Here is a 24,409-nt window from a genome sequence, read left to right on the forward strand (position 1 = left end):
CTATTCAGCACACCACCCTCCCCACTCCCCCACGGCTTTCCTCCCTTGGTGTCCATACGTTTGTTCTCTACATCTGTGTCTCAACTTCTGCCTGGCAAACCTGTTTATCTGTACCATTTTTCTAGGTTCCACATACATGCGTTAATATATGATATTTGTTTTTCTTTTTCTGACTTACTTCACCCTGTATGACAGTCTCTAGATCCATCCACGTCTTAACAAATGACTCAATTCAATTCCTTTTTATGGCTGAGAAAGATTCCATTGTATATATATACCACAACTTCTTTATCCATTCATCTGTCGATGGCTATTTCGGTTGCTTCCATGACCTGGCTATTGTAAATAGTGCTGCAGTGAACATTGGGGTGCATGTGTCTTTTTGAATTATGCTTTTCTCTGGGTATATGCCCAGTAGTGGGATAGCTGGATCATATGGTAATTCTACTTTTAGTTTTTTAAGGAACCCCCATACCATTCTCCATAGTGGCTGTGTCAATTTACATTCCCACCAACAGTGCAGGAGTGTTCCCTTTCCTCCACACCCTCTCCAGCATTTGTTGTGTGTAGATTTTCTGATGATGCCCATTCTAACTGGTGTGAGGTGATACCTCATTGTAGTCTTGATATGCATTTCTCTAATAATTAGTGATGTTGAGCAGCGTTTCACGTGCTTCTTGGCCATCTGTATGTCATCTTTGGAGAAACGTCTATTTAGGTCTTCCACCCATTTTTGGATTGGGTTGTTTGTTACTTTAATCTTGAGCTGCATGAGCTGTTTATATATTTTGGAGATCAGTCCTTCGTCCGTTGATTCGTTTGCAAATATTTTCTCCCATCCTGAGGGTGATAGTATTCTTATTCTCAAGAAACTTATGAACTAAAGACGGTAGGTGATCTCTAAACACAGAAGTTCAGCTGAGGTGTAGTGGCCCGTATATGGGATCAGCGGAGGTCCCAGAGGGTGGGGCTGCCAGATTTGCCCTGGGGGAGGTGTGGGTGGCTTCTCTGAGGAGGTGGCACCTGCAGGAGGAAGTGCAAACAGCCGCAGCCGCCTGTACTCGCGGAAATGTCCAGCCTCCAAAATGGGCTTTTGTGCAATTGACAAATAGGAGGGCAGGGTGCAGGGCTAGCTTTGTTCCTTCTGTGACTGAGAGTTCCCAGATATGCACTTACAGCTCACCGTGGCATTTCTAAAGCAGGATGGCCCTTGTTTTGGTGGGAAAACCGGGTCTCAGCTCAGGAGGAAGCAGGTGGTATCTTCGGCTGCCTGATGGCAGGGCGGAGCCAGCAAGGGCTTGCAGTGGTCCTTCCCCTCCGTGTCTCACTGAGGCTGTGGGCGTGCAGCGGCCCCAGCGTGACTGTCCCCGCCTGCTTCTGGCTTCCTTCTGAGAGCCCACGAGTGTCTGATGAATGCCCGCTGACCAGTCACGCCCTTCACTCCACAGTGAGTAATAGCTGAAGTGGGCGGCCGAGGGAGCCATCCCTCCCTGTGAATGACAAAATATTTTCTGACCTGACCTCTGCTCGTGTGTGTCCTGCCTAATCTGAGCTCAGGTGGAAGGCAGGTTAACCCTTTGACGAGTTTAGCACACACACGTTACTCCCTACCACGGATGGATCCTAATTTCCTTCATCACACCCCTCCTGAAAGACATCCGGTTTGTCTCTAGAGTTTCCCCATTACGTAAGTATCCCTCATTGGACTTGCAGGTGCCTGATTTGATGCACACTTCTGTGCAAGGCAGAGTACTGGCAGAGGGCAGGTGCCTAGAAGTAAAAGTCTTTGGTCAAAGAGCAAGAGAGTTTTGAACTTTGATGGATGCTGCAAACCTCACTCCAAAATTGAACACATTTATTATAGTTAACATACACAAAGTGTGTTTGTTCCCTCGTCTACACCAGATGTTATCAGTCTTTAGAATTTCTGCCCATCAGAGGGGAAGAAAATCCCATGGTTTTAACCTGCATTTCCTAAAGAAGTTGGCCCCTCTTCATTTGTCTAGTAGCCAGCTGTGGTTCTTCTGAGTTGTTTGCTCATACAGTTAAAAACCACCCCCTGCCTTTTTAAAATTTGGTTATCCTTTTTCATTTATTTGTGGCTTCTTCTCTATATCAGCAGTCACCTTTATATGTTAATACACTACCAAACTTTTGTGTCTGTCATTTTGTTTTGTTTATGTCTTGAACTGTAGAAAAGTTTTAAATTTTCATGTAATTAAATACCTTTTAGTTTATGGCCTCCGAGTTTTATGGCTTACTTAGGAAGGCTTCTGTACTCCCTACACTTAACACAGAAATTCTCTCCTGTATTTTGTATTTGCTTCTTGCATTTAGTTGCATTTGCATCTTTTCCACTGACTAGAATTTGTGTATGCTGTGATGCAAATATCTAATTTCTGTTTAAATGAATTAGCAATGCATCAATCAGTCAATTAGACAAAAAGTCAAGTTAGACTTTAAAACTGTCTAAGTTAAAATACAGTTCTCAAGTAAACAGGGACCAGTTTCTGAACTTTTCCACCGATCTGTCTTTCCCGCTGCCAGTGGCTTTATATGTTGATGGATCATATGTTAACATTATATTTTATTAATGTTAACATATATGTTTAAAATATTTCATCTATCCTTTTGCACTGACTTTTTCAGGTGAACACTGAACTGACTTCTAGATATTTACTAATTTTTGTGACTATTGCAAATGGGATCTTTCCTTGTTTTTTATTGTGATTTCTGGCTTATGGGAAAGTAATTGACTTTTACATATTTAGACACAACTGATCACAATTCTGAACATGATCATTTCTAGTTTTTCCACTGATTCCTGCATTTGGAAAAAAACAGTCATTAACATCTGTGATTTTTGTTGGTTCCTCTGGAACCAGCCCCCACCGACTCTCCGCATGTTCTTATCCTGCCTGATCCACTTCCCCGCTGTACCTGACCCAAACCTGTCTGCGCTGCTGTAAAACACTGTCTGTTCACAGGCTTCTGATGACAATAAAAGCTATTCATATCTGTAAAGGGCCAAGGGCTCTGCCTACTTTATTTTATTTTGGGGTTGTCACTGGACACATCACATGCTTCCCTCTCTTTCCCAAGGCCTGCACCCCACATGAAAGGGAGAAAAGGTGACCTCGTATCTGGATATGAATTTTTTCACTTCAAGAGCTTTATCATATTAAAATTAATATCTAATACATATTAAACACTATGTGTCAGGAACTTCCTAGGTGCGTTCCATAAGAACCACAAATAATATTGACAGCTAACCGTTAAGGAATAACCATTAAGGATGTTTTAATTTTAGCACACCGGAAAATATAAGGGGTATAAGTTGTAGTAGCATTAAGAAAAAGAAAGAGTTACCAATTCTAATAGTAGCTTTTCCTTTGCGACCACTTTCCAAAATTATGGTTCTTTTTTTGTCTAGCAGCTTTGGATGGTTCCTTCACCAATGGAGAAGTTATCCACTGGTACTGGGAGAGAAATGATAAATATCCCATTTTAGTTACAGGTAATTTAGGAGGGTTTGATCGTCATTGGAAATTAAGATATTTTAAGTTTAAAAAAGGTCTTCAATCTGCATTTCTGGGAAGGCTACATTAAAGCATCACACAACATTTTCAGAAACAGAAAAGCTATTTCATTTGAATAAAAACTTAATTTTAGTACCTTGATAATTTTCTTTTAAGAAAGAAAGAAAAACAAGCCATTAAAGAGAAATTCTTCTTAGAGAATTAAAACATGTTATATACCTCTGACTTGGCACTCCTTCCATTCTGGAGACCTTTTTTCATAACTGCCTTCATCACAGAATGATTTAAAGTAAAATAAATTGAAATTAGAGTAATTATTTCCCAATGAGTGGCTATTTCCATTTAAAACCAAAAGCCAAGTAATTACTTTTCCCATAAAATTAAATATGAAATCTACATTATGCAATTGTACACTTATTTCCCCCTTTGTGTATTCTAGTTTCTTCCTCAGAAACCTAAGATGCCATCTTGCAGACTGCCCACAGTGGCTACGATTTTGGCAGCAGCAAAGGTCAACTTGAAACATTTTGCATCTAAAGTAGCTTTGGATACCTTTGGATAGAAAATACAGTCTGAGCCATTTTACATAATGTGCGGCCATTTTACAAAACAGCTTGACAGTTCCTACATGTGTTAAACATAGAGCTACCCTATGACTCAGCAGTTCCACTACTAAATATATACCTAAGAGAAATAAAGACTTATGTCTGCACAAAAGCTTGTACGTGAATGTTCGTAGAATCATATTTCTAAAAACAAAAGTTGGAAAAAATTCAAATGTCAATCTGACAAATGAATAAACAAAATGTGGAATATCCATCCAATAGAATAGCATTCAGCTATAAAAGGGAATGAAATATTGATCCATGTTACAACATGGATGAACCATGAAAGCATTATGTAAAGAAAAGCAGCCACTCTCAAAAGATCACATATTGTATGGTCCCATTTATATGAAATGCCCATACTAGCAAATCTGTAGAGACAGAAAGGAGATTAGTGGTTGCCTAGAGCTGAGACGGTTGAGAGAATGAAAAAACATTGTTAATGTGTAATGGGTTTCTTTGTGGGGGGACAGAAATCTAAAGTTGGATTGTTGTGATGGTTACACACGTCTTTTAGTGCTTAACACTAAGAACCACTGACTTGTATACATTAAAGGGTTAAATTATGGTATGTAAATTACATCCCAATAAAGCTGTTAAAATAATACTTTTATATTTATAAATTTGAAAATTCATCCAAAATTACAAATTCTTAAAACAGGCAACCTAACAAGACTAACCCAAGAAAAGAAATATCTAAAAACTTCTATATCTACTCCAAAAGTTGTTTGTATAATTAAGTACCTTTACAGAAAATGATTTCAAGGGATAAATGGCTTTCCAAGTAAATTCTTCCAAATATTTAGGGAAGAAATGTTGGTAATCTTACATAAAACCCTTCCAGGAAACAGAAAATAATATATTGCTCAAAATTTTTATAAGGCCAACATAAGCTTCAGATCAGAAGTAAAAAGAATATCACAAGAAGAGAATCATAGGCCAGTTTCTCTTTTGAACATGCATGCAAAATTTGTAAACAAAAGCACAAACTGTATCCATGGTATGTAAAACAGTAATATATGGCAATCAAAGTGGCTTTATTCTAGTAATGCAAGGTTGGTTTAATGTTCCCACATGAAACTGATCCCAGGAATGAATTAGAGTGGGGAAAAAAGTCATTTAAAAAAGAAGTCTTGGGAATTCCCTGGTGGTCCAGTGGTTAGGACTTGGTGCTTTCACTGCTGGGGGCCTGGGGTTCAATCCCTGGTCAGGGAACTAAGATCCTGGAAGCCATGAGGCAGGGCCCCCAGAGAAAAAGAAAAAAAGAAGTTTTAACTAGGAGAAGCACAAGAGTGAATAAACATAACAGATAACGCCTTATGAAAAGTAGGTGAAGATTATGGAATATTTGAAACTTTTAAAACAAACAGGAATAGCTAAAGATTCAAGAGGATGTGACACACACACACACACACACACACACACACACACACAAATCAATTTAAAAAAAGAGGATGTGACAAATGTTGTACATAGGCAAAAAATAAAATAAAATAAAATATACAAATGATGGGAGCCCAAAAATCCAGAAACCCAAGTCCCATCTCTGAAAATCCTCATTCAGTGGGATCTGGATTTCCTCTATGTTTAAAAAACCTACAGGTGGGGCTTCCCTGGTGGCGCAGTGGTTGAGAATCCGCCTGCCGATGCAGGGGACACGGGTTCGTGCCCCGATCCGGGAAGATCCCACATGCTGCAGAGCGGCTGGGCCCGTGAGCCATGGCCGCTGAGCCTGTGCGTCCGGAGCCTGCGCTCCGCAATGGGAGAGGCCACAACAGTGAGAGGCCCGTGTACCACAAACAAACAAACAAACAAACAAAAAAAACCTACAGGTGATTCTGATACGATTCATAGACACAGTGTAAAGCTTCTGCTTTACAGGGAATACTACCATATTATTTTGTTATTTTATAGTTATATTAACAGGTTGTACTATTCACAGATAAGTCTGAGGTCAAAATGCACTCCCCACTAGGGTTAAAAAAGGAACTAGTACTCTCTACTTCTACTTGGTGGCAGCATGCATATATTGCAGTGACAATTATTGTAGGAATCCAAATTAATGGAACATTTTAGAATTGGAAGACTACATAGAGGTCACCTAGTCACACTTCCAACTATTATAGTTGTGAAAATTAATGCCCATATAAATGAAATGATTTATCTCCAAAGAGGGTTAGTGAAAGAGTACGAAATAAAAAAATATCTCTGAACTTTTAATTTAGAGCTATTTCTATTAATCTCACTATTAGCTCAAACTTCAGTGTGACAGATTTGGGATTGAATTCTTGCTTGAATTTAGTGGTTGCGTGCCTTTTAGTAAGTTACTAAAACGCTTTTAACTTCGCTTTTCACATATGTAAAATGGTGAGCCTTCACTTTTATAGAGTATGAGAGAGCATAGCACTGTTTTTAACACAAACAAGTACTTAAAAGATTTTGCCTCTCATCCCTCTTAAACAACCTCTATTCTCTTAACAATAAAAGTGTCTTTCAGCTAGCAAAGCACCCCAGAGCTGACCACATTCTGGCAAGAGATAGAGGATTCTTTTCCTTACTGGGGGGTTCTTTATACCTGATATTTGAACTGCACTGAAACCTGAACATCTCTTGTTTATACTGTATTAATGGATTTGATAGATGAATTTTAAAAAGTAATATGCAGGAGTTAAGCTGCATTAGTTTCAAGAAATATAATTCGATAGTGGTGGCTAGAATGATAAACAGTGTTTGGACAGGGAGTCCATATTGGATATGAACTACCTGTACTCCCATTTGTCTATTAAGAATAAATAAAATCCTTTCATAATCTGTTTTAAAGGGCAGTTATTTTCTTCTGCCTCATTTAAGTTACCTGCAAGAAAAAGACAATCTCCTGAATCCTTGTTTAAAAGGTTTTTAATATAAAGCAATAATTTTTTGCAACATTTCCCAAATTTTCATTATCAAATTAGCTGAGGCTTCTCAACGATTATCATTTCACAACAGTGTCTCCATTTTCACCTTCTTTAAATGAATTGGCCTCATAGATGTGCCATTAAAACAGAGCTTCAGCCTCAACATATTTTAAAGTTTGTATTCAAACAGTATGAAGAAAACAGGATCAGGGAATTCAGCCATAAAAGGGAATGGATTACTGATACACGCTACATCATGGATGCAACTAAGTGAAAGAAATCAGACATGAAAGGCCACATACTGTATGGTTCCATTTATACGAAAATGTCCAGCAGTGGCAAATCCATACACACGGAAAATATTATACATTAGTGGTTGCCAGGGGTTTGGAAGAGAGGGAAATAGGGAATGACTGCTTAAAATGGGTGTAGGTTTTCTTTTGGGGTGATGAAAATGTGTTGCAACTAGGCAGTGGTGACAGTTTCACAGCATTGTGACAGTACTAAATTCCACTGAATTGTACAGTGAATTGTAAACTGATCAAAATGGTGAATTTTATGTTATGTTCATTTTACTACAATAAAAAGGAGAAAGAAATAGGGAAAGACTTCGGGTTTGGGAAAGTAAGGCCAACTGGCCCAGAAAAAGACAGCTCTACTATTCAGTTTTCTCTCAGCTCTCCCAGTGCATTAATCCTCAGCAAAAAGTAGCCTGAACTTGTAGATGACAGTCATTCAACAGAGTCCAGGGAAAAGTAAATAAACTAAAACCCAGCTATTCTTATTTAGCACATCTATGACAGATTACCTTCCTGCTCAGCCACATGGACATTCATGAGGACGTTTCCAGTTACGTGTCCTCTACTCCAGTAGTTTACTCACAGCTCATTCACACATGTAGGCAACAGCGTTTCTTTATTTAATGGACTCTGCAGTGCTGGTTGTGATCAGTCTCATAGAAAGGGAAGGAGGAAAAAGCCTCCAAGTTGACTTGGTGGTCTTGGGATGAAATGGACGCAGAAGACAGCTTGATTGTCAAACTGGAAACTTTTATTTTCCTTTTCCTCTTCTTTTTCTCTTTCCTATCAGGTCTTCTGTCCACTTCCCACCGCCTTCTTTCAAACAGGAAAGACACTAATTAGCTGCTGGATTTGTTGTTGTTGTTGTTGTTAAAACAACTATTGTTTTAGATTTCTTGTTGTTCCCTGAATGTTATTGATTTACTGCCAAATGAGCTTTGGTGGTTGATGTAGGGGGTCTCTTGGGAACTTACCTTTTTCAGGTTTTAGTGGAAAAGCCTTTTTGTTTGAATTGGCTTTTAGTGGGTGCTTCAAGATTTGCTCTTACCTCTTTGATGGGGGACTGAATAGCACTATGTTTCCTTTGAGGTCCCAGTGAATAAAGGATCCCATGTCCTCCCGGGCACTTTATCGTGATTTTGCTGTGTGTGCTCTCTAATAGCCAGATGCAAGTTCCAGGAAAATGACATATAAATGAATATAAATAATCTAATATTTTTAGAATTTGCTTTGGCCATACTCCTGGTCCCATCCTACTTCTTGTAGCACATGGCTTTAAAGAGCATTAGCTATGTATATATTAACTATAATATACATATACCAATATTAAATATTATGTTAGTGTATACATGTAATATATTACTGTTTAAATTAATGTATAACCATTATGTATTATATTAACATGTATTTTTGCATAGCATATATTGTACAGAAAATATATGACTAATGCAATGTATTTATATGTTTAATATGTTCACAATATTAATATGATATATCATGTAATAGATGATAAAACAATTCTATCATAACATAAAAATATATAATTATCTGATATACGTTACATTTAATGTATTCTGTATAACCCAATGTATAATGTATTATAAGACAAGTATATTAATAATATAAATATACTTACATAAAAGTATATATATTTTAATTATACATTACACATACAAGTATGTATAACTATTTATAATTTTATTTACGTAGGAATCTGTTCATAACAGTTGATGTAAAATATGCAGTATTTTAAATCAAATGGGCCATAATCTCACTACCTACACATAACGACTTTAAAAATCTTGAACCCTGTCTAAATCATGCTTACATATCTCTCAACCTGCTTTTCTACACATGCACATATACATACATTTATACGCAATATATATGTATACTACCAGTTTTCAGTTCAATGTATATAAATATATGATATATATAATTATATTCCTGTGTATGTATACAAATATAAATAAAAGGCATGTGTATAGGTATGTATTTCACATATTTATATGAATATATCAGGTAAATAATGTATGTGTATATAAATACATGATCATATACATACATACACAGAAATATAATTATTTAAACAAAAGAGACCTAAATAAACATAGTTCTCGAGGAATAAAACTAGTTATGTCTCACTGTTTCAATAACAGTTTATAGTGTTCCAGTGTATGTGCTTTTTTTTTTTTTTTCTTTTTTTTAGTGGTACACGGGCCTCTCACTGTTGTGGCCTCTCCCGCTGCGGAGCACAGGCTCCGGACGTGCAGGCTCAGCAGCCATGGCTCACGGTCCCAGCCACTCCGCGGCATGCGGGATCTTCCCAGATCAGGGCACGAACCCATGTCCCCTGCATCAGCAGGCGGACTCGCAACCACTGCACCACCAGGGAAGCCCTGTATGTGCTTCTATAATTGTTATGAACAATTCCCATTTGTTGAATGTTTAGTTGTTTTCATTTTTTGCCATTATTAATCAAGCTCTGAAGAATATGGTGGGCAAGATTACTTGAAAAGCTCTCCTAAAAGAAAAGGGTTAGGTATGCTAGGTTAAATGTACACAACTTATGTTTAAGTGCATGTCTGATTCTTGAAGTGTGCAGTAGAAATTTCCAGGACCCCTGAAAGAAGGGGAGTACATGTGTGAGAGTTCTAGCTATATTAAGAGTGGATTGGAGATCTTGATAGCTTAGAACAGAAGCTGGAAATCCTGTTTTTATGGAGCAAAATAGCAAATATTTTAGGCTTTGTGGACCAAAGAGGCAAAATTGAGGATATTGTTTAGGTACTTAAGTAACCATTTAAAATATTACCAGTTAAAATGTGAACATTATTCATAGCTCATAGGCCATAAAAAAATAGGCGGCTGTCTGGATTTGGAATACAGGCCATAGTTTAATGACACCCCTGCCCTGACATAAAGACTTCTTGTTAAAGTGTCCATGACCACATGGGAGGCAGGAGATAAGACTCCATCCCTACTAGACGGGAAGTTAGAACTAAGCCTAGCTTCACCTTTAATGAAAGGGTGTGCCAGTAAAAAAAAAAAAAATATCTGCTGGCAAAGGGAGACTAAGACCAAATTCTCTTGGCCTCTGCTCTGGGTAGGAAACTGGTAGGAACTCTTGAGAATTCTGAACCCCAGATCTGTGTTCACAGTGTTTGGGTTGAAAATTAATTTGTGGTCTTGCAAACAGGAGGTAAGAAATTACCTTAAAATGCTCCCAGATGGGTGGTATCCCAAATACAGAACTAAACACTCTCTGCAGAGGGAGACATTCAACCCAGGCCTATAGCGTTCCCACAGATAAAGTTTAGCTCAAGGTGAGGTCATGATCTAAATTTACACAATAATGAAGAAATCAGATACAATGGGAGAGAATCAGCAAAGACAATCAATACCAGAATTAGATTCCCAAGGCCATCCATTCAGTGTTGGAATTATCAGGTGCAAGGCAGAAAATATACATAATAATAGAACTGAAACAAGGAACAGGATGTTTTAAAAGAGTGGGTAGGCTCTTTAAAACATTTGTAAAGTACATGTCATTGATAAAGCTAAAAACTCAAAGGCTGTGTAAAACAGCATATTAATCATGGAGAAGAGTGAAATTATGCTGTTTTAAAAAATATGGCAAATCAGATTTTCTGCCTAATTATGTAAGTCGATTTATCTTTAAAAAATACACATATTTTAAAGACGTACTGGCTGTAAAATAACTGAAGGCTATTTCACAGGGCTTCTCTCCAAAGAAAAGTGACAAGTAGCAAAACACAGGAAGTCGAGGGGGAAAAATGTCAATATATACATTGCTATAGGGTGCACTAAGGCTTAGGCCAGCAACAATGTGGAGGTGCTGACCCTTAGATACTTACAACTAGCTGGAATCTTCAAAAAGTTCAACTATTTATAACTAAAAAGATTTCTTAAAATTAATAACCAAGTGTTTTAATTGACATCAGAAGAGCAAAACAATAAACCCTGAGAACATAGATAAAATAGATAGTAAAGATATGAGCAGAACTTAATAAAACAGAAAAAAGTATAAAATTGAGGTGATTTAGTAAGTCAAAAGAATATTCTTTGAAAAGATTTTAAAAACACACTTTGATTAAGCAAAACAAAAACAAAAGTAAATAATACACAGAAAGAATCAGGACGATGTTATAGCAGAGAGTACAAACAGAGAATATATGAAATGCCAGTGGACAATTTCCTAGCTCCTAAAGTTTACCAAAACTGCCACAAGAGGAAATACATAGCTGGAGTTCTTTTACCAGTAAAGAAATAAAGTCAGTAGTTTACAATTTTTCACCAAGAAAATACCAGACCCACCCAGATCGTTTGGATGGGGAATTCTATCAAACTACTATTAAACAGATAACATCAGTATTAAAAAAGAAAAACTTCTAGAGAGTAGCAAAGGAAGAATGCTCCTTTATTCATCTTATGAAGTCTATATAATCCTAATACTGAACATAGAGTAGGATTGTGAGGAAAAAGAAATTTACAGGTCAAATTTACTTGTGAATATAAAAGCAAAAATTTTAAACGATGATTTTAGCTACCCAAGTTCACTAGAGTAAGAAAAAGCATGAGCAAGTTAGGTCATCCAATGAATGAAAACGCAGTTTAATGTCAAGAATATATATCAATAGATTGAAATCACCACATTTTATTTCTTTCATCTGTCTGTTTAAAACATTGATAAGTACTTATATTGATCTCTCTTGTACTAGGCACTGTGCTAAGTCACTTACATATTTACTCCTTTAAACCTTCTATCATCCCTGGGGGAAAGTTCTATTTTGCTTCCATTTCTTAGCTAAGACTCTAACCCCCAGGAAAGTAAAGCAACATTTGTAAGTTTTTGTGGATGGTCAGCGATGGGACCAGTACAGGAACATCCAAAGTCTGTGCTTGGAAACAGTGCCGCACACTGACACTCACATTACAGATGAAAGGAAAAGGAACCATGCACTTACAATACAGATTAAATCTCACATGACAGGTTAAAGGAAAGGAACCATGCACTTACGTTATAGATTAATACCCACATAACAGGTTAAAGGACAAAGAAACATGTGCTTCTCCCAAAAGTTGTAAAGAAAGCATATCCATTTCTAAATATATTTCCCAATTTCTGTTGCTTGTTTTCTGACCTTTGTAGTGCATTGTGCCATGAGGAAAATTTTAATTCTTTATATAATTAAATGTATCCTTTTTTCTTTGTATCTTAGAAAGGTGTTCCTCATGAATAATTCATGTCAAGTCTCCCAGGTTTCTGATACTTTTAGTTTCATTATTTTTTTACTTTTAACTAGTTGCTATATCTAGAATTTGTTAATGATAGCCATGTTTTCCCACTTTTGTTGAATAAGTTTTGCTACTGATCCAAAATGTCAATTTTACTTTAATCTCAAATCCCTTATGCTCTTGCATCAAATTTTAAGATGCTTCCTATTCCACTGGTTGTTTGTTTTGTCTATCTGAAACAAAATGCTACCTTAATTATAATGGAATTACAATATAAATGTAATTAGTAAACATAATACCATATATAATAAATAGCATAATATAAAATAACAAATTATAATTTACCATATAGCAAGGTCAAAAGAGAACAAAACTATACAATCACTTGAAATATCCATCCCCCAAAGATATTTTATAAAATTCAATATTCATTTCTAATTTAAAAGAAATAGTAAAGTAGGGATTGATGAATGCTTCCACAGTAAGAAGAAATTATATATCTAAAAGAGAAAGAGGTAAATGATAAACTTTAGTAACACTGGCAATAAATGCAGGACAAGATGAAGATGCCTGATATAATGTTAAAGAAAAACTATTATGTAACACTGTCTTTGCAGCACTGATGAGTTCAGTGAAAAGAGAATCTCATAGAAAAGATCGTTCTTCTTAATGTCTGTACACTTGTCCATTGCATGAACATAACAGCTTATTTAACCAATATATTACTGATCCGCATCTGGATTTCTAGGTTTTCATGGAATTTTATTTTGCACAGTTGTTAAAAACTCTAGGACTTCCTCTTATGTTTATATCTTTTGAAAGAAACAGTATCTCCACAGATGATTTATCTGGGCTGGCTGCTAGCAGACTAAGGCTACTTCTCAGTTCTTCCCTTTACATTGCTAGTCAATATGAAAAACGGAAGGCAAGAAGGTCTTCTGTTTAGAGACTGTAAAGATAGGTCTTGGTGATAAAGTCTTGGTGGTAAAGGCTAAAAATATCAAACCAGAACAAGTGTTCTTCCAGCTGCAACTATGTGTGATTCCCTTGGCTTGCTTCTGTAGAGGATGTAAGACCAGGACTGTAGCATCTGCCCTCAAAGTGCTTCCAGTAAGATGAGCTAAGTCAAGTATGGTGGCATATCTAATTCAAGACAAAATATAATGGCTCCTTTTCTCTCATAGCAAAACTTCGTGGAGTGAGTGTAGAAGTCACTGTAGGCTCTTAATTAAAGGAACAGAATAAATCTTGTATTGGAAGGTGATTATTCTGCTCTCTTTGTGGAGATGAATTGGAAATTGTCTAGAGGAAGGAAAATTAGCTTAACCAAAGTTAAACTCATAAATAATTGAGGATTAATTAAATATCTGTGGCCTATGTTTCTCTTTGATTCATAATTTCTCCCAATTTATACACCTCTTTGATACCCGACTAATCATTGTCAAAGATGCAATTAACAATGATTATTACTGTGTATTAGGTTTTGCCTGGGTCCTGAAGAAACCATCCTAAAGTACGAGCTATGATTGTCACTTGATTTTCTCACAAAGAACAATCAGAACTCGTGGTCTTAAGTGGCTTGGAATGTGAAAGTAAGAAGTCTCTTAGATATTACTAGAGGACCCCACAGAGCCCTTTGGTGAAAGTTTGGAAAACATTGGGCTTCTTAAAATTAATTCTTGTAGTGTGTTATGAAAGATGACTGAACCAAAAGGATAACGGTGTTTCTGGTTCTGTTGTTAGCATTCTCCATGGAAACATCGCGGAAGCTTCTGGACTCAATTTCCTTCCCCATGTGTGAATGTCACTGAAAATATCCAACTCCATTCTGTCCCCATATAACTTCAGAAACTAAGCAAAATGAAGACTCAAGATTCATTTCAAATAATGAAATGAAAATAAATGTAGAATGGAACTGGGAAAATACCTGGTTTAAATTCTGGAAAGTACTAACTACAATTCTGGATAAGTTGCTTCATCTTGTTTAGTCTAATTTAATGCGGATCTCACGGGATGTTATGATGATTGATTTAATATCTTTGTATAACGTACAGTGTTATGTAATTTCTTCTTGTCCTTCTTGAGTAACTTCATATCTTTAAGCAACTCACTTTAAAAAATAGTTACTTACTTGCTTAAAGTACTCTCACCTTCTAGTATCAGCTGAATTGTGTCCTGCTCAAGTTAATATGTGGAAGTCTTAGCCCCCAATACCTCCTAATATGACTGTATTTGGAGATAAGGCCCTTAAATATGTAATTGAGGTCAAATGAGGTCAAATGTGTGGGCTGTAGTCCAATACGACTGGTGTCTTTACAAAAGGAAAATATTAGGTCACAGACATGCACAGAGAGAACAAAGTGATTATTAGTAACCATGATCATGTCCTGAATGCATGGAATACGTCACCATTTGCCAACCACCGTGTCAAGTCAGCAAAAACTACATAAATTAAGAGCTCTCCGCAGAAATTCACACACTCGTGCATCAGGTAAGGGACCACAGGCAGACGTTCACTCAGGACTTTCCTGTGTCCCTCACGGAGTGCACGCTCTCTCCTGGGCGGGGCGAGCACAGACACTTATGGGAAGTTTTACTAATTTTAAAATGCGTTGATACAACCATGTCTCACTTTTGTTTGGATCAGTCAGCAAACGCTTTTTAGAAACCCCAAATTCTCCACATCTCCTACCTCTCGGGCCGCCCTAGTCTCGAAGCTCACGCCCCTGCTCCTCAGGCCGGACGCAGGCGAGCGCTCAGACGTCCTCGAGACCCGCCCCCACGGGGCCGCCTGCCGCCTGCCGGTTTGAACGCAACCGCGCGCGCGCGCGCGCAGAGGGCAATGAGGCTGGCGCCAAGGGCCGGCGCTGCGCCGCGCCGCGGCATGGAGGGGCTGGCGTAGCTGCGGCCCGTGGCCCTGCGTCGTTTGGCTGCGACGCGGGTCCTGCGCACGCTGTGGGGCCGCAGCCGCCAGGCAGTGGGCGCCCGAGGGGCCGGGAGGCGAGCCGGGGCCCCCAGGCGGGTGTGGGCATCGTGTCCGCAGCCAGCATCCCCGAGGCCTCGCTCGGGCCAGGATCACTCGTTGAAGCTGCGCCGGAACTGCGCGGCCGACCTCTTCTCGCTCTCTGAGGACCTGTGCGCGCTGCAGGACTCGCTGCCTCTGCCCGCCGTGCGCGCTTCCCTGCAGGAGGGCCTGCTGGACTTAAAGCCGACTGCCTCCGCGGGGTGGACTGGGCGCCGCTCCTGAGCACCCTCTGCCCCTGATCTGTATCCAGAGCTTCTTCCAGCCACGGCTTGGCGAGACAGGTTTGTAGTTGCCGCTTCCAGGGTCTCTCGTGTGGGCGCTGTGAAGCGGGGTTTTAGATGGTGCAAGGTGGAGGGTGGGCACTCGAACCGGTGCCCAGTGCCCGGGTGTGTGTGCACTAGACGGGGCGTGCGGCCTAGGACTCCTGCCAGCTCGGTGACCCCGGCTGAGTCCCTTAAGGCTTCTAGGTCTCCCTTAAGGCTTCTAGGTCTCAGTGTTCTCATCTGTAGCATGGGCTTAACAGGACCCAGTCTCTGTGGCAGTTACAAGGATTCACTGTGTTCATGCTTGTAGGCTCTACAATGTAGAACACTTAGCACAGTTTGGAGCATCGTTAATTGTTCCACAGATGTTACCTGGTCTGTTGAATAACTTTGCCTGGTACAGACCAAAGCGATTAGGAAATGGATATATCCCAGCTTCATTCCCTTTCCATTAAAACAGGGCTCAGGAAAAAAAATCTTTTTTTTCAATAGTCGTATCATATAGTGGAAAGAGCACCAGTGTGAAGGCAGCTTAGGGTTTGAATTCCAGGGCTTATGCTCTCTGTGGCCTGGGCAGGTTACTTTTGAACTGCAATCCCCACACTTGTAAAATGACATTAAAAGCCACTTTTTCTGTGGGTTCTTAAAATTAATTAAGCATGTTATGTGTGTAAAGTATCCTGACACTTGAATGAGTTGTCAGAACCAAGGGCTGCTTTAGATGATGCTTCTGCCCTAGGTAATCTCCCCTTCTACTGGGCAGCAGGTAGACACAAGCATAGTAGTCAGTGCTCTGGAAGAAGTGAGTTCTGGTGTTGCAGAGCACAGAATCATTTTGTTTTTTAATTTAATTTTTATTTTACATTGGAGTGTAGTTGATTTACAATATTGTGTTAGTTTTAGGTGTACTGTCAAGTAACTCAGTTATACAGATATCCATTCTTTTTCAGATTCTTTTCCCATGCAGGTTATTACAGGATATGGAGTAGTGTTCCCAGTACTATGCAGTAGGCCCTTGTTGATTACCTATTTTATATTTAGCTGTGTGTATATGTTAATCCCAAACTCCTAATTTATCCCTCCCCCCCCACCTTTCCCCTTTGCAGAGCACAGAATCCTAAAAGGGAAAGTTCAGGTTAAGCTTCTTGGAGGAGGTGCCATCCTTTCTAAGGAGAGTAGAACCTCCTGGGGTGGCAGGAGGGAGCAGTGTGTCAAAGGTTGAGAAATATAAGAAAATATGGCAAAAGTAATGTACAGGACTGGAACTCAGGGCTTGGGAATGAAATGAGAGTTGATACTGGAAACCTAGTGGGGACAAACAGAAATGGGCCTTGTTTGTCCTGTCAGAAGTTTGGATGTTTATCCTGAAGGCTGTGGGAAACCCTAAAGAACAATGAGATGGTCTTCTGGTTTAGAACTCACTCAGACCTCCATGTGGAAGGCAGTTGATTGGGTGCAGGATGAATTGTAATCTAAGGGTCCCACTTAAGTTATAAAAGGTTGGACTGGATTTTGGAGATCCCAGAGAGAATGGGTGGGGCCTGGTGACCAGTTGGAAAAGGAAGGGCAGCAAACGTGGGTGACACTTTACAGCTGCATCTGTGAGATACAGAGCTCAGTAGGAAGGGATTGGGGGTGGGGAGAGGATCTTACTCCATCTTCCAAGCTTTAGAGAGCCCTCGTAGATGGGTCTGGGCCCCAGGTTCAGATCTAGGCTTTTTCTGAGGACAGGTGTTTGAAGGCGTGGGAGATACTTAGGTTACCCACAAGATGATACAAAGAATCATAGGTCTGAGAGGGTTTTTTTTTAACATCTTTATTTGAGTATAACTGTTTTACAACAGTGTGTTAGTTTCTACTTTACAACAAAGTGAATCAGTTATACATATACATATGTTCCCATATCTCTTCCCTCTTGCATCACCCTCCCTCCCACCCTCCCTATCCCACCCCTCTAGGTGGTCACAAAGCACAGAGGTGAACTCCCTGTGCTATGCGGCATTCCCACTAGCTATCTAATTTACATTTAGTAGTGTGTATATGTCCCTGCCACTCTCTCACATCGTCACCGCTTACCCTTCCCCCTCCCCATATCCTCAAGTCCATGCTCTAGTAGGTCTGTGTTTTATTCCCGTCCTACCACTAATTTCTTCATGACATTTTTTTTCTTAGATTCCATATATATGTGTTAGCATACGGTATTTGTTTTTCTCCTTCTGACTTACTTCACTCTGTATGACAGACTCCAGGTCTATCCACCTCATTACAAATAACACAGTTTCATTTCTTTTTATGGCTGAGTAATATTCCATATATACATATATATATATTTGTGTGTATATATATATATATATTCCATATATACATATGTGCCACATCTTCTTTATCCATTCATCTGTTGATGGACATTTAGGTTGCTTCCATGTCCTGGCTATTGTAAATAGAGCTGCAATAAACATTTTGGTACATGAGTCTTTTTTTTTTTTTTTTTTTTTTTTTTTTGCGGTATGTGGCCTCTCCCGTTGCGGAGCACAGGCTCCGGACGCGCAGGCTCAGCGGCCATGGCTCATGGGCCCAGCCGCAGAACGGCATGTGGGATCCTCCTGGACCGGGGCACGAACCCGCGTCCCCTGCATCGGCAGGCGGACTCTCAACCACTACGCCACCAGGGAAGCCCCAACATGAGTCTTTTTGAATTATGGTTTTCTCAGGGTATATGCCTAGTAGTGGGATTGTGGGGTCATATGGTAGTTCTATTTGTAGTTTTTTAAGGAACCTCCATACTGTTCTCCATAGTGGCTGTATCAATATACATTCTCACCAGCAGTGCAGGAGTGTTCCCTTTTCTCCACACCCTCTCCAGCATTTATTGTTTCTAGAGTTTTTGATGATGGCCAATCTGACCGGTGTGAGATGATATCTCATTGTAGTTTTGATTTGCATTTCTCTAATGATTAATGATGTTGAGCATTCTTTCATGTGTTTGTTGGCAATCTGTATATCTTCTTTGGAGAAATGTCTGTTTAGTTCTTCTGCCCATTTTTGGATTGGGTTGTTTGTTTTTTTGTTATTGAGCTGCCTGAGTTGCTTATAAATTTTGAATATTAATCCTTTGTCAGTTGCTTCATTTGCAAATATTTTCTGCCATTCTGAGGGTTGTCTTTTTTTTGGCCTTGTTTATGGTATCCTTTGCTGTGCAAAAGCTTTTAAGTTTCATTAGGTCCCATTTGTTTATTTTTGTTTTTATTTCCATTTCTCTAGGAGATGGGTCAAAAAGTATCTTGCTGTGATTTATGTCGTAGAGTGTTCTGCCTATGTTTTCCTCTAAGAGTTTGATAGTGTCTGGTCTTACATTTAGGTCTTTAACCCATTTTGAGTTTATTTTTGTGTGTGGTGTTAGGGAGTGTTCTAATTTCATATGTTTACAGGTAGCTGTCCAGTTTTCCCAGCACCACTTATTGAAGAAGCTGTCTTTTCTCCACTGTATATCCTTCCCTCCTTTATCAAAGATAAGGTGACCATATGTGTGTGGGTTTATCTCTGGGCTTTCTATCCTGTTCCATTGATCTATATTTCTGTTTTTGTGCCAGTACCATACTGTCTTGATTACTGTGGCCTTGTAGTATAGTCTGAAGTCAGGGAGCCTGATTCTTCCAGCTCTGTTTTTCATTCTCAAGATTGCTTTGGCTATTCGGGGTCTTTTGTGTTTCCATACAAATTGTGAAATTTTTTGTTCTAGTTCTGTGGAAAAATGCCAGTGGTAATTTGATAGGGATTGCATTGAATCTGTAGATTGCTTTGGGTAATACAGTCATTTTCACTATGTTGATTCTTCCAATCCAAGAACATGGTATATCTCTCCACCTATTTGTATCATCTTTAATTTCTTTCATCAGTATCTTATAGTTTTCTGCATACAAGTCTTTTGTCTCCTTAGGTAGGTTTATTCATAGATATTTTATTCTTTTTGTTGCAATGGTAAATGGGAGTGTTTTCTTAATTTCACTCTCAGATTTTTCATCATTAGTGTATAAGCATGCCAGAGATTTCTGTGCATTAATTTTGTATCCTGCTACTTTACCAAATTCATTGATTAGTTCTAGTAGTTTTCTGGTAGCATCCTTAGTATTCTCTATGTATAGTATCATGTCATCTGCAAACAGTGACAGCTTTACTTCTTCTTTTCCTATTTGGATTCCTTTTATTTCTTTATTTTCTCTGATTGCTGTGGCTAGAACTTCCAAAACTAGGTTGAATAAGAGTGGTGAGAGTGGGCAACCTTGTCTTGTTCCTAATCTTAGTGGAAATGGTTTCAGTTTTTCACCATTGAGAACAATGCTGGCTGTGGGTTTGTCATATATGGCCTTTATTATGTTGAGGAAAGTTCCCTCTATGCCTACTTTCTGCAGGGTTTTTATCATAAATGGGTGTTGAATTTTGTCAAAAGCTTTCTCTGCATCTATTGAGATGATCATATGGTTTTTCTCCTTCAGTTTGTTGATATGGTATATCACGTTGATTGATTTGCGTATACTGAAGAATCCTTGCATTCCTGGAATAAACCCCACTTGATCATGGTGTATGATCCTTTTAATGTGCTGTTGGATTCTGTTTGCTAGTATTTTGTTGAGGATTTTTGCATCTATGTTCATCAGTGATATTGGCCTGTAGTTTTTTTTCTTTGTGATGTCTTTGTCTGGTTTTGGTATCAGGGTGATGGTGGCCTCATAGAATGAGTTTGGGAGTGTTCCTCCCTCTGCTATCTTTTGGAAGAGTTTGAGAAGGATAGGTGTTACCTCTTCTCTAAATGTTTGATAGAATTCACCTGTGAAGCCATCTGGTCCTGGGCTTTTGTTTGTTGGAAGATTTTTAATCACAGTTGCAATTTCAGTGCTTGTGATTGGTCTGTTCATATTTTCTATTTCTTCCTGGTTCAGTCTCTGCAGCTTGTGCATTTGTAAGAATTTGTCCATTTCTTCCAGGTTGTCCATGTTATTGGCATAGAGTTGCTTGTAGTAATCTCTAATAATCTTTTGTATTTTTGCAGTGTCAGTTGTTACATCTCCTTTTTCATTTCTAATTCTATTGATTTGAGCCTTCTCCCTTTTTTTCTTGATGAGTCTGGCTAATGGTTTATCAATTTTATTTATCTTCTCAAGGAACCAGCGTTTACTTTTATTGATCTTTGCTATTGTTTCCTTCATTTCTTTTTCATTTATTTCTGATCTGATCTTTATGATTTCTTTCCTTCTGCTAAATTTGGGGTTTTTTTTGTTCTTCCTTCTCTAATTGCTTTAGGTGCAAAGTTAGGTTGTTTATTCGAGATGTTTCCTGTTTCTTAAGGTATGATTGTCTTAGAACTGCTTTTGCTGTATCTCATAGGTTTTGGGTCATCGTGTCTCCATTGTCATTTGTTTCTAAGTACTTTTTGATTTCCTCTTTGATTTCTTCAGTGATCACTTCATTATTAAGTAGTGTATTGTTTCGCCTCCATGTGTTTGTAGTTTTTACAGATCTTTTCCTGTAATTGATATCTAGTCTCATAGCGTTGTGGTCAGAAAAGATACTTGATACGATTTCAATTTTCTTAAATTTGCCAAGGCTAGATTTGTGACCCAAGATATGATCTATGCTGGAGAATGTTCCATGAGCACTTGAGAAAAATGTGTATTCTGTTGTTTTTGGATGGAATGTCCTATAAATATCAAGTAAATCCATCTTTTGCAATGTATCATTTAAAGCTTGTGTTTCCTTATTTATTTTCATTTTGGATGATCTGTCCATTGGTGACAGTGGGGTGTTAAAGTCCCCTACTATAATTGTGTTACTGTCGATTTCCCCTTTTATGGCTGTTAGTATTTGCCTTATGTATTGAGGTGCTCCTACGTTGGGTGCATAAATATTTACAATTGTTATAGCTTCTTCATGGATCGATCCCTTGATCATTATGTAGTGTCCTTCTTTGTCTCTTGTAATAGTTTTTATTTTAAAGTCTATTTTGTCTGATATGAGAATGCTATTCCAGCTTTCTTCTGATTTCCATTTGCATGGAATATCTTTTTCCATCCCCTCACTTTCAGCCTGTAAGTGTCTCTAGGTCTGAAGTGGGTCTCTTGTAGACAGCATATATATGGGTCCTGTTTTTGTATCCATTCAGCCAGTCTGTGTCTTTTGGTGGGAGCATTTAATCCATTTACTTTTAAGGAAATTATTGATATGTATGTTCCTATTACTATTTACTTAATTGTTTCGGGTTGCTCTTGTAGGTCTTTTCCTTCTCTTATGTTTCTTGCTTAGAGAAGTTCCTTTAGCATTTGTTGTAAAGCTGGTTTGGTGGTGCTGAACTCTCTCAGCTTTTGCTTGTCTGTTAAAGTTTTAATTTCTCCATCAAATCTGAAGGAGATCCTTGCTGGGTAGAGTAATCTTGGTTGTAGGTTTTTTTCCTTCATCACTTTAAATATGTCCTGCCACTCCCTTCTGTCTTGTAGAGTTTCTGCTGAAAGATCAGATGTTAACCTTATGGGGATTCCCTTGTGTGTTATTTGTTGTTTTTCCCTTGCTGCTTTTAATATGTTTTCTTTGTATTTAATTTTTGACAGTTTGATTATTATGTGTCTTGGCGTGTTTATCCTTGGGTTTATTCTGTATGGGACTCTCTGTGCTTCCTGGACTTGATTGACTATTTCCTTTCCTATATTAGGGCAGTTTTCAACTATAATCTCTTCCAATATTTTCTCAGCCCCTTTCTTTTTCTCTTCTTCTTCTGGGACCCCTATAATTCGAATGTTGGTGTGTTTAATGTTGTCCCAGAGGTCTCTGAGACTGTCCTCCGTCCTTTTCATTCTTTTTTCTTTCTTCTGCTCTGCAGTAGTTATTTCCACTATTTTATCTTCCAGGTCACTTATCCATCCTTCTGCCTCAGTTATTCTGCTATTGATCCCATCTAGAGTATTTTTCATTTCATTTATTGTGTTGCTCATCGTTACTTGCTTCCTCTTTATTTCTTCTAGGTCCTTGTTAACTGTTTCTTGCAATTTGTCTATTCTATTTCCAAGATTTTGAATCATCTTTACTATCATTATTCTGAATTCTTTTTCAGGTAGACTGGCTATTACCTCTTCATTTGTTAGGTCTGGTGTGTTTTTATCTTGCTCCTTCATCTGCTGTGTGTTTTTCTGTCTTATCATTTTGCTTATCTTACTGTGTTTGGGGTCTCCTTTTTGCAGGCTGCAGGTTCGTAGTTCCCGATGTTTTTGGTGGCTGTCCCCAGTGGCTGAAGTTGGTTCAGTGGTTTGAGCAGGTTTCCTGGTTGGGGGGACTAGTGGCTCTGTTCTGGTGGATGAGGCTGGATCTTGTCTTTCTGGTGGCCAGGTCCACGTCTGGTGGTGTGTATCGGGATGTTGGTAGCCTTATTATGATTTTAGGCAGCCTCTCTGCTAATGGATGGGGCTGTAGACCTGTCTTGCTCTTTGTTGGGCATCGGGTGTCCAGCACTGTTTGTTGCTGGTCCTTGAGTGAAGCTGGGTCTTGGTGTTGCGATGGAGGTCTCTGGGAGATTTTCACTGTTTGATATTATGTGGAGCTGGGAGGTCTCTTGTGGACCAGTGTCCTGAGGTTGGTTCTCCCACCTCAGAGACACAGCCTTGACACCTGGCTGGAGTGCCAAGAGCCTTTAATCCACCCGCCTCAAAATAAAAGGGAGAAAAAAATAGAAAGGAAAGAAAGGAAGGATGGAAGGCAGGAGGAAGGGAGGGAAGGAAGGAAGAAAGGAAAGGAGGGAGGAAGAAAGGAAGGGAGGAAGGAAGAAAGAAAGGAATGAAGGGAGGAAGGAAGGAAGGAGGGAAGTAGGAAAGAAAGGAGGGAAGAAAGAAAGGGAGAAGACAAAATAAAGTAGGATAAAATATAGTTATTAAAATAAAAAATAATTATTAAGAAGAAAAATTTCTAATAAAGAAAAAAAGAAACAAACAAAAAACGGGTCGGTCTAACCCTAGGACAAATGGTGAAAACAAAGCTATACAGACAAAAATCTCACACAGCCACACCCACATACACACTCACAAAAAGAAAAAGGGAAAATAATAGTATATCTTGCTCCCAAAGTCCAGCTCCTCAACTTGGGATATTTCGCTGTCTATTCAGGTTTTCCCCAGCTGCAGGGCACTTCAAGTTGACTGTGGAGCTTTAATCTGCTGCTTCTGAGGCTGCTGGGAGAGACCTCCCCCTCTCTTTGTTCAGCTTTGGACTTGGCCAGGCCTCTGCGCGTAGGTCTTCCGAGGATGTCTGCCCTTCGCTCAGACAGGACGGGGTTAAAGGAGCAGCTGATTCGGGGGCTCTGGCTCACTCAGGCCAGGGGGAGGGAGGGGCATGGATGCGGGGCGAGCCTGCAACGTCAGAGACCGGCGTGACGCTGCACCGGCCCGTGGCACACTGTGCGTTTTCCCGGGGAAGCTGTCCCTGGATCCCGGGACCCTGGCAGTGGCGGGCTGCACAGGCTCCCGGGAGGGGCCGTGTGGAGAGTG

The 24,409-nt window shown here is 39.2% G+C and overlaps 1 protein-coding gene across 10 annotated transcripts in view; it reads left to right on the plus strand.

Moving 5' to 3' along the window:
- Positions 1–24,409, plus strand: part of LOC136794050 (uncharacterized) — a 147,363-nt gene that overhangs the window by 7,787 nt on the left and 115,167 nt on the right. For 2 of the 10 annotated variants that reach the window (XM_067031773.1, XM_067031799.1), the window contains exon 1: positions 15,481–15,905. The exons of 7 other annotated variants lie outside the window; for them this stretch is intronic. The gene's annotated coding sequence lies outside the window, so the exon portion shown is untranslated. Of the gene's footprint in view, positions 1–15,440; positions 15,906–24,409 lie in introns of those variants that run through there. One more of the 10 variants, XM_067031776.1, reaches the window with a different exon arrangement.

The sequence above is a fragment of the Kogia breviceps genome, chromosome 1, assembly GCF_026419965.1.
Source record: "Kogia breviceps isolate mKogBre1 chromosome 1, mKogBre1 haplotype 1, whole genome shotgun sequence".
NCBI classification, from domain to species: domain Eukaryota; kingdom Metazoa; phylum Chordata; class Mammalia; order Artiodactyla; family Physeteridae; genus Kogia; species Kogia breviceps.